General features: G+C 37.5%; 1 protein-coding gene across 3 annotated transcripts in view; it reads right to left on the bottom strand.

Moving 5' to 3' along the window:
* SMAD2 (SMAD family member 2) overlaps positions 1 to 16606 on the bottom strand; it is a 78723-nt gene that overhangs the window by 38747 nt on the left and 23370 nt on the right. The window lies entirely within an intron of this gene.

Here is a 16606-nt window from a genome sequence, read left to right as displayed (position 1 = left end):
TCACAATCAGTGCTATTTAACATTTTTCCTGCATTTCTTTCTTTTAGTATTTTTTGGGAACTGTCCATACTTGAAATTATAACTTGTCACTCCTTATTAACAATTACATATACATGCAAGGGTATTTTATACATTTTACATTTTCAAGCAGTTATTAAGTTTGTTAATTAACATACTGTCTGCATTAAGGACATGTATATTTATGCTTATATTTGTTATCAACAGACAAAAGGGATGAAAATTAAGTTCAAGACTTTGAAGGCTCATACCACAGAATCCTAAAAACTATTAAATGAGTTTTACTGTTCTTGCCATATTTGCATGATTTACTGCAGCAGTCCAACTACCCATGTCAAAAGTAATACACCTTACATTGTTTTACAAATTTATTTTTTTCATTACCTTCTTGCCTAAAGAGTCTACTTCTACAAATCAAAAGGAATAAGAATCCAGCTTGTCACAGTTAGAAAGATTATAAAGCATGTTTAACACAGAGTAAAATTAAAGGGGTTAAACAAATGAGAATGGTATCAACAAAGGAAACTTCACTCCAGCTCTTGATTACAGATGTACTCATGAAATACAGACTTCCATGGAACAATCTGTAACTACCCATCTGTAATTATTTCTCCTTACAACAAAACACCCCTTTCATTTCATATATGACTAACAAGGACTAACGTTCGTATTTTAAATAGCCCAGGAATCAAGAACTGATCACTGTAATAAAAAAAAAAAGATCATATCTCTATAATTACACATTCTGTATATCTGTCTGTGTACTTCATCACCACTTTACAGCTAAGGGGTGGGAAACGAAACAAAAAACGAAGCGAGAGGAGAGAGAGGAGAGGGAGAGGAGAGAGGAGAGGAGAGGAGAGAGGAGAGAGGAGGAGGAGGAGGAGAGAGGAGAGAGAGGAAGAAGAAAAGAAAGAATACTTATCTCCAGAGAGTTGTTTTCTGTGTGTTTAGTTTTTTGTTTGCCTTCCTTCTTTAGGAACAACCTTGTCCTTAACAAGCAAAGGGTCTAAGTGAACAATTGAAGAATTAAATTTTCATTGGCTATAGAAAACTTTAAAAATTGCCAACACTCAGGGGCACCTTAATTAAACAATCTGACTCTTGATTTAAGCTCAGGTCATGTTCTCAGGGTGGAAAGACCGAGCCCCACATCTGGGTCTGTGCTCATTTCGGAGTTGGCTTAAACATATTTTCTCTCCTTGTGCCCTTTCCCACTACACGTGTGGATAATGCACGCTGTCATATAAATAAATCTTTAAAAAAGAAAATTTGCCAATACTTATTTCAAGCATTTGCTATGTTCCTGGTATATTCAAACTGCTTTACACATACTACTGATTTATACTCGTATCAACTCTATAAAGTGAATTAACATTACCATTATTTTCATATAAAGAAATAAACGTTGAGCAGTTAAATTAACTTAAAAGGTCACAGAGCTACTGAAGTAAGAGCCAGGACTTATATCCATTTCTGACTGGCTTAAGGGCCTAAATTTTTCAAGATACACACTTCTGCGGAATGATGGTGTAAATGAATGGTTTCAAACTTTTATAGAGGTATGCACTGACTAGATTTTCTTATGTTCTGTATTCCTAATACTCTGGCTTTGGGGCCTTGATAGGGAGGTTGTCCCTCCCACAGCTAATTCCTAGAGCTAGAAAGAGACTCCCAGGAGAGTGTATCTTTCTCACATAAAAACCAACCACTCAAAAAAAAAAAAAAAAAAAAACTAACCACTCCACAGCCCACACCCCTAACTAGTAAATTCTCACATATCATGCCAATGTTCTTCCTGCTGTAAGTCACCCTAGAGCTAGGTAATGGACAATCAGGAAGGACGCCTAGTCCAGAGCTTGCTGAAATTATTCAAACTACCCAGTCCTAATCCCACTCAACAGATCTACCTGGCATTGCCCATTCCTTCCTTGCAAAACTACAACAAAGGTTCTCAGCTGTGCTTGGTCCTTACCCTTCATATCAACCCATCATATTTTTTGATACATTAAAATTTAAGTTGCAGATTCTTCAAATCTAGACAAACATGCATATATCATATATTAGCCAGAATTCACTACTCACTTTTGGTTTGTTGTTTTTTTTGTTTTTTGTTTTTTGTTTTTTTTTTAGGTAAAATTTATATAACATGAAACAAATCTCAATGGTGTCACCTTGTTTTATCCATCACATTAATGTGTTAATCCTCAATCCCGTCAACAATATCCACCCAGAAAGCCCCTTGTGCTCTTTTATAAGTCAGTCCCTGTCATACCTTCTTCCACCCTCAGAGGCAATCATGGATCTGTTTTTCTCACCATATGTTTAACCATACAGTATATTCTGCTTTGGATCTGGCTTCTTTGACTCAGCATAATGACTTTAAGAGTCACTCATGTGACAGTAGTCCATTCTTTTTAGTGCTGAATTTTCCATTACATCAACAGACCACAATTTGTTTAGTCATTTTTTACCCAGGGACACCTGACCTGTTGCCAGATCTGGGACATCATGAGCAAAACTGCCAAGAGCATTCAGGTAAGTGCATACCTTTTTGTGGACACATGCTCTGTCTGGGGTAAGTAACGAGAAGTGAAATTCTTAGAAGTTATTGGGTAAATACAGGTTTAGTTTTAGAAGAAACTGCCAGACCTTTTCTCCCAAGTGGGAAGTACCATTTTATACTCCCTCCTTCAATACAGGAGAGTTTTTGGTTGTTCCACAGCCGCCTCAATGTTTGGTGTGGTCAGTTTACTTGATTATAGTCATTCTGGTGGTTGTGGGGTGGTTATTTCACAGTGGTCTCAATTTGCATTTTCCTGATGACTAACAATACTGAACACTTTCCATTTGTTTACTGGCCCTTGGTATAGCTTCTCTTGTGAAGTATCTGTCTTTTCCACATTTTTAAAATTAGCTTTTTACTAATGAGTTCCAGAAATTCTTTATAAATTCTAGATACAGTACTCTGCTCAGAAATGTTTTGCAAATATTTTCTTCTACTTTGTGATTTGCTTATTCATTTAACAATGTTTTCTGAGAAGATCCTTTTATTATTAATGAAGTCTAACTTATCTAATTCCTCTTATTGCTCTCTATATCCTTAAAAAAGAAAAGAAAAAAAAACTTTGGCTGATCCTCAACTCACAAATATATTCTCCTATACAGGCTTTTTAGATGAGAACTATGATCTATCTGGAATTGATTTCTTTGAATGGCATAAGGTGGTGTTAAGTTTCATTCTTCCAACATTGTATGTTGAAAAGACTTTCCTGTCCCTACTGAATTACTTAGGCATCTCTGTCAAAAATCAAATAACTCTATCTCTTTGGGGTTATCTATTCTATCCCATTTGTTTGTTTTTATGCCAGAACCACACTGTACTGATTATGTACTATGGCTTCATGGAAAGTCTTAAAGTCAAATAATTTAAGTCCTCTAACTTTGCTTTTCTTTCTCAAGTTTACTCTGGATACTCTAGGCCCTGTGCACTTCCATGTAAATTTTAGGGTAAGTCTGTATTTCCATTTAAAAAAAACTTTTTTTTTTTTTTTTAGGAGACTGATTTGGATCAGACTAAATTAGAAGAAACTATTATTGAGTGTTCCAACTCATAAATATATCTGTCAATTTATTGCATGGTAGTTCCAACATGTAGGTCATCTCAGGGTTGGTCTCCATTGATCTCCCACTGAGAGAGGATCACATTTTCTTTGTTTTTCGTTTGTTGAGTAATTTGAGACTGTATACTAGACACTGTAACTGGTATGTGATAGAGATGCTAGATTCTGTTATATTTCTCCAATAAGTGTTAACTGTTTTTGTCTTGGCAGGCAATTAATTTGTCTCAAACTGCAAATTCTTTGAACGATTCAAAAACATTTTTACTTAGGCTGCACTAAGTCTACCCCACAAATGTATGGGTTTAGGGGTCAGCCTAGCAATTTTGATGAAGTTCTTAAACAGAATCTGGGGCTCTTATTCTGTTCTGTAGCTCTTTCCCTGCTAGGATTCTCCCCTTGCTCTTCAGGCATTTAACCTTGCATTTTTGAAATAAATCTCACCTATGATGGATCCTTTTTATATATTGCTACTGCAGTATATTTTATTAACAATTTCTTTCATCTATGTTCATGACAAATACTAATCTATCAATTTTCTTCTTTGGGCACCATCTTTGCCAGGTTTTGGCATTGGGGTTACGTTGGCCTCATAACTTTTTCTCTGAGTTTCTGTTAAAATTGATGTTATTTCTTGCTTAAATATTTGAAATTACCAGGAAAGCCAGGAGTTTTCTTTGTGGTAAAGATTTTAATTATGAATTCAGTTTCTTTTATTGATCTAAAGCTACCAAATTTTCCATTTCTTCTTGTATGACCTAGGGTAACATATTTTTAAAGAAAAGTTGACCATTTCAAACTTAATAGCATAAAGTTATTTAAAATAAATGCATATTATACTTTTAATGTCTGGAGGATCTAAGCAGGAAGATCCCTCTTTCATTTCTAACAGAAGCCATTTATGCTTAAGGTCTCTATCACGTTCTCATCATCAGTCTAAGAGGGGTTTACCAACTTTTTATCTTTCTAAATAACCAGTTTTTGGCACTGATAATTATCTCTACAGTCTCTCTTCTAGTCATTGATTTCTTATATTTATTATTTTTCCCTTCTATTTACTTTCCATTTTCTTTGACCTTTTTTCCTACTTTCTTACATGAAGTCTTAGGTAAGTTTTCTAATATAGTTATTTAAAGCTATAAATTTCCCTTTAAGCACTGTTTCAGCTGCATCCCACATATCTAATATGCTGTAATTTCATTACCACTTAGTTTGAATTATATTCTAATTTCTCTCATGGTTTTCTTCTAAATAACCCATTGAAGAATTGTGTTGTTTAATCTCCACTTTTTAATAGATGTTTTATTGGTATTGATTTCTAATTTCATTCTGTTGTTGGGAGAGAATGTACTGTTGATTTCAATCTTTTAAAATTTATTGAGACTTGTGCCTTACAAATAGTCTTCCTTGGTGTAGTTACCATGTGCACTCCAAAAGACTGTGTATTATACTAATATTAGATTTAGCAGTCTGTAAATATCAAGTCAGTGGTTAATAGTATAATCTAGATCTTCTATGTCTTTACTGATTTTTTTTTGGCCTAACTGAACTCTCCAACTATAACTATGGATTTGTTATTCTGACCCATTAATTCTACCAAGTTTTACATGGATTTTGAAGCTTTTTTATTAGGCAGGTACACATTTCACATTTAATGGCTTCTCGATGTCAGTACTTCAGATGTCATTTTACAATGTACGTATCAGCACTAACCCCTTACACATATTAAATCACTTAACCCTCCAACAACCCATGAATCAGGCACTGTTATCTCCACTGGACAAATGAGGTGGTAGAAGCACAGAGATAAGTAACATATTCATCATACAGCAAGTGACCAGGAGAGGTTGCATTCTTAATTATCTATGCTATTCTCTTACATAGTTATTAAAAACAATAAAAACAAAGCAAGACAAAACTAAAACAATAAGTTGGGTATAGTATCCCAGCTAAGTAAAATCTTCATAGAATGTGCTTAATTATAAAAACTAGAGATTTCACTATAAGAATTATTTTTCCAGGGAAAAAACTTCTTTAGACAAGTTAAGTTGGCATAGCCACTTCCAAATCAAAATAGGAGACAACAGAATCCCTAAGGTCAGAGTCCCATAAGGATAAAATTGATACTTATTCTTCCTTAGTTTGTTAGAGCTCCTCTTAGAAGGATCAAGTAAGGATTGAAAAAATATTTCAACTTTACCTCTAAATGTTATATTGAAAGCACTACTTTGGGACCCTGCTAGATGTTTCAACTATCTCTGAAAAACATCTCCCACACAAATAAAATAGTACCTACCACTGAAGTCCCTACAATTGACTAAATACCAATTCTAGGGGCACCTGAGACGCTCAGTCAGTTAAGGGTCGGATTCTTGATTTTGGCTCAGGTTATGATCTCAGCGTTGTGACACTGAGTCCCAGCGTTGACACGGAGTCCTGCGTCTGGGTCTGTAATCGGCAGGGAGTCTGCATGAGATTCTCTCTCTCCTTCTGCATCTCCACCATCCCAGCTCACACCTTTTTCTTTTTTAATATTTTATTTATTCATGAGAGACACAGAGATACAGAGGCAGAGAGAGAGCAGAGAGAAGCAGGCTCCACACAGGGAGCCCAACGTAGGACTCAATCCTGGGACTCCAGGATCATGCCCTGGGCCAAGGCAGGTGCTCAACCCCTGAGCCACCCAGGCATCCCTCTGCTCACACTCGTAATCTCTCTGAAATAAATAAATCTTTTTAAAAAAATGTTTTTAAATAAATATAAATTCTAAAACTAGTTGTTCAAAACATTTCAAGTCCATCCAAAAACAAACGTTTTACTTTAAAAAAAAAAAAAAGCTAACAAGAAGATGAGCTCAGGAATATTTATTTTAATAATGTAGCTAATGGATTTTCTAATTTAATATATAACTTGCTTTTAACAATTTAAACATTTATCCTAAATGACAAAAAAAAAATCCTAATGGGAAATATAAGTACATATCATTCTAATCTTTTAAATTAAATGCCTAGGGGCACCTGGGTGGCTCGGTTGGTTAAGCATCTGCCTTTGGATCAGGTCATGATCCCAGGATCCTGGATAGAGCCCCATATAGGGCTTCTTACTCAGTGGAGAGCCTGCTTCTCTCTCTCCCTCTGCCTGCCACTCGGTCTGCTTGCATTCTTTCTCTCTGTCAAATAAAGTCTTTTCAAAAAAATTTAAGAAAATAAATTAAATGCTTAAAACAAGGATTGCAATACAGAATAGAACTCTATAAAATCTCAACTTTCTAAGTCATAGATTTTTGTGGTGCTTGTATCTGGCTGTATAGAAAGGTTTTTAATCTGACAATGTTAATTAGCATCCCAGAAAATAAGAATGAACTCACATTTGTACAAAACTTTAAAGTTGACAAATGCGCTTTTACATGTAGAAGTTATAACGTGCAGGTAACATACATAGATGAACGTATTAGTTATAACCATTAATGCAAACTATACAAGCCATCACATAAAAACTGAGGAAAAAGTTCTCTAGAGTTCTTATTTTTCATTATAAAATTTTGTTCAGTATCGAACTCTGAACTTTCACATCGTCCTTAACATAAATATAGCCTCCCTATACCCACTCTCCCACAATGGCTTAGGAAACTTGGAAGTAAACCAAGTAAGGAGAAATGATATCCTCTTACAAACATATAAAATCATACAAGTAAGCAAAGTTCATAAAAGAAAAAACTTTAAGGAGAGGGCTAAACCATAAGAGGAGAGGGCTAAAAATCTTACATATTTCAGTTCTAACGTAAGCATTATTCATGATCACAGTTCCTAAGAGCCTGAAGACCACCATTCCGCAGTGTTTCCCACAATTAGTCAAAAGCAGAGCTACAGGTGGATTCTGAAACACTAACTGTTCAAGGGGCGGGGGGGGGGGGGGGGGGGGGAGACGGTATAAGAAGACAACTCCAATAAAATAGTCTCTTGGGAAATAAAGCCTCATTGAATCATCTGACAGGTATCATGGTCAATACTGTGTTTAGAAGAGAAGTTTCATGTGTTGTGAAAATGGTACGCACCATCCCTCCATCCTCATATATGCTACCCCTTGCCAGCACCACTAACCTCAGGCTCTCAAGCCTTCAGAACAAGAACAAACATGGGGCGGCCTGGTGGATTTGATGAGCCCCACCCTTGCTCACAGCCTTCCACCCTCCAACAAGTGCTCTTCCAACTGCTCTCCTCCCTCCTGCGTCACATTTCCAAAGGCTCCGGGGGCTGCTCTAGTCCTACCCAGACCTGCGGATGAAGATAGATCTCGCTGCAGGAATTAACAGGTTAGCTGGCTCTCAGTGGAAACTGTCATCTCTCAATTTGGCTAGCTCCCCCATCCCCAAGACTATGCAGCTGTTACTTTTAAGGGCCCCTGAGGTTCTGGAGCAACTGGAAAGGGAGGTTTTAGAGGCAAGGGAAGCAGGCTTATGGGGCCAAGCAGGTAGAGATCTGACGTGACAGTAATGTGGTGGTGAGGTCCAGTGAGGATCAGAAGGCCAGTGCTGCCTTTCTTTCCTGCCTGCAGTTAGCTCCTGCTGTAGGGACTTCCCTGCCTAGTCTGCCTGGGTTACTGTGACACTCCAGGTTGGGCCTCTCGATCATTTCAAGACAACTTCACCTACCTTAGTGAAGTCTGGACCATGAGAAAACTTGTGCATCTTTGATCCACCAAACTCTAAACCGTTCTCACCATGCCTGCTCTCCACTCTACCAAAGTAGGGGCAGCTCCACCTGGCGTCTCACTTGTTAGCCATTTTCAGGTGGAGGGCAGGTACCAGCCTATTTATTTCCCAAACCTCAGCAAGTCAAATGGATAAGTTCCCCAAAAGCCCCTCAACATGGATGAAGGAAAGTGGAAATGCCACAGGATATACTATTCTCTGCAAAGTTGTTCTCATACAGGATCCCTCTTACAAGCTACTGCATTTTTTTATATAGCCTAGAAGTGAGTGATGGGTTAACCACAGCTATACCGTCTCGTGGAATCCTGTCTGCAAGTCCTGCATCTGAATGGTCGGCTGCACCTCAGTTTTGAATGTGAGTTACCTGCAATCTACTCAGATTTGGGGGGTCTCTGAATAAATACCAGAAGAGCTCTCACTTGAGCAATCTGTTACAATTCTACTTCCAGGTAAGATATAAGCAGGTCATAGCAGGCTAATGTGACTGCTGCAACAACTAGAGGAAAAAAGATAACAAAAAAAAAGTGCGGAGACAGGAGAGCTGCTGAGGTAACAAGGCCAGGACAGGTTGAAGTTGTAAGGAAAACATTCTAGGTAGGTGAACTGAAGACTGCCTGTCATTCCTTTCCCAGGGCTCGTATGCAGATTCTAGGAATATCGTGAGGGTCAGGCTTGGTCTGGGAAGAGAATCTCTACTGAAGAAAATAACAGAACTCTAGACAATCACAGGATTCTCCTCCCTCAAAGATTTTTGCCAGACTAAAGCTGCCATCCATAGGAGGCTCAAGAGCCAAGCTCAAACCATGGAAATAACGATAAAAATGAAACTCCCATGGTGTTTGGGGAGTAGATGACAGAGGCCTGCCTGCTAGGCTTTCAATTACAATCCCAGGAGAGCCCTATTCAAGGAAAAGGTATGAGCCAGTGGTAGACTGAATTGCAATAAATGGCAACCAAGCCCCAACCCTGCTCAATCCCCACTTAGATTAAGGCAATCAGCCCCTCTATCCATCTGACACATGAAAGGTCAAATACATTTTGGGAAAAGATTTGCAGCAACTGTAATTTCCTTATACAAAATATCTGGCATAGCATCAAAATGTGATAATCAAAAGAATGAACAGACCATGACGGAAGCAGGCTGACAGATGATCCAGCTTTAGAGTCAGCAGAGGACTTTAAAATATTATAAATATATTAAAGAAAATTCAAGAAAATAGAAATGTTTGACAAATTTCAAATGAAAGTTGAAACCTACAATATCAAAAGAACATAGAACAAAAAAAAACTACATTATCTTAAATTAAGAACTCACTGAATGTGTTTAACAACAGACTAAACATAGCATAAAACAGGATCAGTGAACGCAGTTAGGCAGAAAATATCCAAATTGAAAAAGGGCGGGGAAAAAATGAAAAGAAACATGTGATATCCAGTCATTTTAGCCCAAGTATCAGACAGGTTTTGAAACAAGATTGCAGGTTATCCTAAACTGATGTTTTACTATTATTTTCCATCTCCATGGTCTCTGGTGTGTTCTATTTCAGGTTCTTTAGATAGTGGTACATTTACTCGTGTATCACTAGTGGGGACCCCATAGGCCTGGAAACACAAGACAGGAAAGAGGAGTAAACAGTATGGTTAAATGTTGTCCCCAATAATTCTAATCTTCCCAGAATGTTGTTAGCAACACAGAAACGGTCTGGGTTAAGCTGGAACAGCTCCAGATATAACTGGAAACAGACCAAGGATGCTGGCAAAACAAAAGATGGTTGTAATTTCTTAAATGCCTATTATTTTAGCTAGGTTGATGAATGTGTTCTTTAAAGCCAAGATATTATGCTAATGGGACAAAAAAAAGTGGAGAGGATGCTTAGTGCATCAGGTGCACTTATACACCTATTTTCACTATTAGGTGTTAAATGTTACATTTACAGACGTTAATTAATCTGGGTACAAATTCAGTAATTTTATGAAGAGACAGAAGTCCAAGAGCAGGATGTTTTCCCTGATAAATGATAAAAATGTCCTCTGTAAGAATATGTCCCCTACACAAAAGACCTCTGAACACCAGTATCCTACAGCAAGACCACCCTCAAAACACCTAACTCTAAGTGTAGATACCAGATAAAGGTTAAGGGTCTGGCAAAGCATCTTGCAAACTTGTTTCACGTGGTCCTACACCTCATCAGAAGCGCTCTCAAAACTTCTGCACAGAACACAGAGAAAATGACAAATGGGAGGCTGAGGCTGAGAGAAGGTATCCGTAACCCACAATTTCAAAGTTCCCATTTGCATCTATAGTAAGTTTCACTGTTCTGATTTTATGAATGTTATATATTTAAATAAACTAAATTATACATAATGCAATGTCACCTGGCAGAAATTTTTTCTAAGCAGAGACAATACAATTTAATGTCTAAATTTAAGTCCTCTTGGAGAAACCAGAAGGAAAATGAAGGCACGGAATATCTGTGAATATCTCAAATATATCACATTCATGAGTAGAGTCCTTCACAAGTCACAAACTAAACTTACATTATTGCAAAAGACCCAACAGTAGTAGAGGACAGACTTAGGGTAGTACCTACCACCCCTTTTCACAGTTATAGAAATAGTGAAAAGTATAGTCATGTGCCTCAGGTTCCACATTCATCCAGTACTGAAGCGGATTCAAAACAGGTTACCAAACTTCAAACTCAGAATTCTCTCACATGTATTGTCTCTCTCACATACACACACATACACACAGAGATACCAACAAGTTGTATGTATCTATCTATGAATGAGGGAAAAAGGATTCTTCTTACTTTCTTCTGAAAAATTAAAAGGAACTAGTTTAAGAATAGAAGGATATCCATTGCTTGGGTTTAAAAAGATTTCTCTTTAATTTTTCCTGGATTATACAGAGAAGTAAAAGGGTAGGAATATGAAGTTAGAAATAAAATTTGAAAATCCATATTTACTTTAAGTATTCTGATGTTTAAAACTTCAGAAGATGGAAAACAAAACCATAAATCAGTAACAGCATTCAAAAAGAAACATATTATCCTGGAAGGATACATAAGAAGCTTGTAGTACAATGATTTCTAAAGAGGGAAAGGGGGCGAGGAGATGGGGGGAACACTAGAGTAGGCAAGACATTCCCACTGTATCATATGGAGGTGAATTCTAGATCATGCATATATACTATTTTTTTGTTTTTAAGGAACATACTTTTCAAAGGAAAATACAGCTATAAATGTATATATTTCTAAAAGAATGTTAACAAAATGAAAATATAATTGTCCCCTTTAACAGAAAAATTGATTTCAAAGGGCAAAAAAAAAAGTACAGACAAGAACAGTTTAAGTACTGGGGGCAAAAAAAAAAGTTTAAGTATTGCCCAAAAGTTCTATTTAAACATTTAATTGTGCTGGCTGTATAAGTAAAACACACTTTTATATATATACATATTAGGAAAAAATTATAAGACATTCCCCTTTTCAGATTACCCGTAAAGAACAACTATTAACAATTCGGTGTATTCTGTCTAAAGATTTATGGTTAAGTGTTAATATCTTTAGAAGTATGCTTTATCAAGTTAAGAAAATCCCTATCTCTAATTTGTTAACATGAAAAAATATGGAATTTTATAAATATCTCTTTCTAGAGGGCACGTGGGTGGCTTAGCTGGTTAAGCATCCAACACTTGGTTTCAGCTCAGGTCAAGATCTCAGGGTCCTGAGATTCGAGCCTAGCATTGGGCTCCGTGTTCACTGCAGTCTGCTGGAGATTCTCTCCGGCTGCCTCTGTTCCTCCCCCTACATCGCCCATGTACGAGCTTTCCATCTCTCTCAAATAAACAAATACAATCTTTAAAAAAAAAAAAAATGCTTGGGACGCCTGCATGGCTCAGCAGTTGAGCATCTGCCTTCAGCTCAGGGTGTGATCCTGGGGTCCTGGGATCAAGTCCCGCATCGGGCTCCCCACAGGGAGCCTGCTTCTCCCTGTGTCTCTGCCTCTCTCTGTGTCTCTCATGAATAAATAAATAAACCTTTAAAAAAACAATTCTTTCTAGATCCATCAAGATGATCAGAGTTGTTCTTAAGTAGGACTATGGGGTATCTCATATTAATATTTTTCCTGTAATTAAATCATACTTGCATTCCTGCAATAAACCTTTCCTAATCATGATTTTGTCACTTTAATAACTCAAGTTACTGATATTTACTTATAATTTTTGCAACTGGTGTTATAAGTAACACCAGTATAAACTTTTACTATTCGTGTTCAGTTCTGGTGTAAGAGGAGTTGGTTACTTTCCTCTATTACTAGAGTTAAGAAAACTAAGAGTCAGGACTGGGATTTTTCTATTTCTTTGCTATTACAAACAAAACTGAAATAAAGACCAGCAATCTTTGACCATATTCCTAATAGTTTCCTTAGGATGAAACATCAAAAATGTGATTTTAAGGTGAAAGCTTTACCAGAGGAAAGGCCTTATAATTTATGTTTATGAAAATGAACTCATTTCTACACATTTATATATAATGGGCACTATAAAATTGCCATATTAGACCTCACAGCCCCTTACTTTTAACTTTAGAGTCTCCAACCCTACAGCAGTTTAGATTTTGCTTTACCGTAGCTAATATGCATTGAAAGCCTTTTATCTTCTTCTGATCAATTCATTATCCAAATATCAAATTGCATTCTCATTTTACGACTGAGCTATCTTTCATTCCTTAGTATCAAAAATGGTTGAGATATAAAAGCCTCATGAAACTTTATTAATACTATTCAGCTCATTGCAGCTTGACAGGTTAAATTCTACCAATGAATCACTTCATGTCACCACATTCAACAACGGAGAAAAAGTAGTGACATGTGTACCTACAGCTTCTATCTCTTCAGAGACAAAGCTATGAAGGCTGAGTAATTATATGAAGGGTGGAAGGGACATGGAGCCGGGACTCTTTCTGCCCCCAATTTAGTCCCACTCTAAGAATAAAAGAAAGAAGGTCGAGGAGGAAGAAACTGTTAATAATACAACAGATGTTTTAACAGAAAATATTTGCCATTTTTAAAAATTAAGTAATTTACATGTCATGTTCTTCATTGGATGAACTTATTTGTATTTTTAGGTTTGTAAAACCTAAGACTTTTTATTAACAAATTCCTTGCAATTTTAAGTACATAAACTTATACAATAAATCCATTTTGTATCATACATTAAATAATTTTGCCTAAACTACCATTTGAATTTATCCATAATGGACCTTTCCCGCCCCCATTCCTAAACCATTATAGCAGACATAATTAGTTGATTGAATGTTTAAGAACATTCAATTGAATGTTTAAGAAATAACTAATAATCGACACATTAACTCTTCTACTACTAAAAACAAAGCAAACTCTAGAAAATATATGGGGCCAAACTATAGTGGAAAAAGAAGCTTAAACTCCTTGACAGACAACAACCAACATTAACAAATCTATATTTCTTAGCCAAAAAACCTCACCAAATTAGACAAGCCAAGTTTCTAAGCTTCAAAGAACTTCTAACAGTTAAAAAAATATAATGGTCTATCACCACCACACTTTCACAGCAGAAAGAAGTTTAAAAAAAAAAATTTAATGATCAAAAAGCCCTAGTATATGGAAAAAAATTTTTTAAATAGGCCATAAAAAGGATAGGAAAAAAATGTTGGCCAAAGTGACCTGCACACATTTTAATCATCAGGTTGCTACCTACTGTAGTACTGTCTCTCTAAAGGAAGCAATGGGATGCCCGGCTGGCTCAGTGGTGAAGCGTCTGCCTTCGGCTCAGGGCATGACCCCAGGGTCCTGGAATCGAGTCCCACATCGGGCTCCCCGCAGGCAGCCTGCTTCTCCCTCTGCCTGTGTTCTGCCTCTCTCTGTGTCTCTCATGAATAAATAAATAAAAATAAAATCTTAAAAAAAAGGGGGGGGCTCACACAGCTCCCCTTTCAGCTCTGCTCTGCAATGTAATAAGCCTTAGAGGAAGCTCTGTGAGCCCCGCGGCTCCCTGTCCCCTGGCTCCCGAAGCTCTGGGAGGAGGAAGAGCACCTACTAACCAGTCTTCTTGCCTCCACTCTGGACAGTCTCCTAATCATTCTCACTGCAGCCAGACGCTGTGCTGAGACTGTTCAGGGACTCCACCCTCACCCATGCTCAGGTTCAAGCACATGTTGTGGCTCCTTACTATCTGCACAGCCTCAGCCAGCCTCTGTTTTACAGCCTCCCTGGACACTAGTCGACTCAGAACCCTTCACTAGCACTCCCAACACTGCAGGGCTGCTCAGAAGGATCTGGCCTCTCCTGACTTAAATCCCTCCTCTATACTCATCAAGATTCAGCTCTGGTACCAATCCTTTTCTGGAAGGAAACTTTTCACAAGTTGCAGGGTAGGCAAGATTCTCCTCTGCACATAACTCCCTGAGCTCCCTTAACACCTCTGGCACTTCAGAAATCTTATTTTGTAAAGTTTATCTCCCTTGCTAGAAAGCAACTTCAGAACAAAGACTGTATTTTAACTCCAGTGAGGAAGAGTGTATCATACGTGTAGTGGGTGTTTAATAAACGTTTACCGAACTGAAATACCAGGCACTATATAATGAAAACTAAGCAAATGTAGCTTGACTTATTCTTATCCAATTTGTTACCAAGCCCTTTCAGTTCCACTCACTCCACCCAAGTGTGTCCACTTCGTGTATTAGCACAGCCACCGTGCCAGGCCAGCCTCCTGCATCTCTCATTTAGACTACCCTACGAGCTTCCCAATCTCCCTCCTTCCAGACACACAATCCAGTCTCTCTCTCTCTCTCTCTCTCTCTCTCTCTCTCTCACACACACACACACACATATCCCACTACTTAAATAAAAATATGTTTAAAAATTCTTGTTTTCTATTATATTTAGACTAAAACTCAAACCCCCACTGTGCCTTACACAATGCTGTATTATCTGATTCCTTCCAAGTTTTATATTCAGTTTGTATTCCTTCATCTCTACTGAGTGCCTTTTAAAATCCTCCAAAAGAAGAAGCTGTTTCTCACCTGTCTTTACACTGGCTCCTTCCTCTCCTAGAAGACTCTTCCTTCAGCTAGCTGCTATTTCTCAAAGCTCAGTGTAAGTGCCACAATCCAATCCAAAGCAGCTTTTTTATCTCTCAGGCATGGTCTTCTTTGCACTCATTACTATATCAAATTATGTCAATTTGTTCACTTGCTTACTGTGCATCAGAAAAGGAGGAACTTTGTTTTGATCAGATTGTATCCTCAAGAGCCTAGAAAGAGTTCCCTGGATTCAGCAGGCCCTCATAAACATTTGGAAAACAAAAGCATAAGCCAAAGAAGTCAATCTTGTTTAAGACGTAAGTGAATCAAGTAAAAGAAACAGATTATTAATCTACCAAATAAGGCAGGAAACATTCTACTGAGTGTTTGCAAGGAGATAGGCTGGTGTTCCCGGGATCTATTATCAACAAGCCATCTAGACTGTATTCCCCAAAGCACACTGGAAACTCATCAATCAAGTAGCATGATTTCATGTGTTATATGCTAGCACACGAATCTGACACAGTCAGAGGTCATTTCAGAAAATGCTATATGCTGCCACTCCCCCCAAACCCCAGAAGGTCTACAAGTAGTAGTGAAACACTTAAAAACCACTTGCTACTTTGTTAAGGAAACAGCATTTCTGACAGTGGTACTTATCTGCAAATAATTAAATTTACACTAATAAAACAGGCCCTTCCAAGACAAAAGGTAGGTAGGTCTTTAAGCCAGGTTCGGACTCCCTGGACATCTACAAAGCTGCCCCCGAGACTGTTTTTTCTAAGGAGTCATGTTGCAACTCAAGACAAAAATTACATAAATAAAATTCATTTGTGTTAGCTGCCTGTTAACTCTTTATTGGCCAGACTTTTGACCAAGGCGGGAGAGAACTGTCAGCCCTTATCAGAGGAAAAGCTTTGACTCTTTATTCAAATGTTGTTCAGTCACAGAAATTAGGATCAGCTACAGTGAAGCATTTCGGCAATGAAGGTAAATGAACGCGGTGAAGATAATACAACTAAGTATTTTATTTTGCTTGATTAAACCTCATTGTTTGAGAGAAAATGACTTATAAAACAAACAAGCCTGAACTAGGCAAGCAAAATTGAAACGCCAGGTTAAAGAGAGCTATTCTGTTTTAATAATGACTATGTACAGGTAACGTGACAATAACAAAATTTCAGTCACATTCCCTT

Source organism: Nyctereutes procyonoides, unplaced genomic scaffold, assembly GCF_905146905.1.
Source record: "Nyctereutes procyonoides isolate TBG_1078 unplaced genomic scaffold, NYPRO_anot_genome, whole genome shotgun sequence".
Lineage (NCBI taxonomy): Eukaryota > Metazoa > Chordata > Mammalia > Carnivora > Canidae > Nyctereutes > Nyctereutes procyonoides.
The sequence above is the reverse complement of the archived record's forward strand: the minus strand, read 5'-3'. Positions and strand labels throughout refer to the sequence as shown.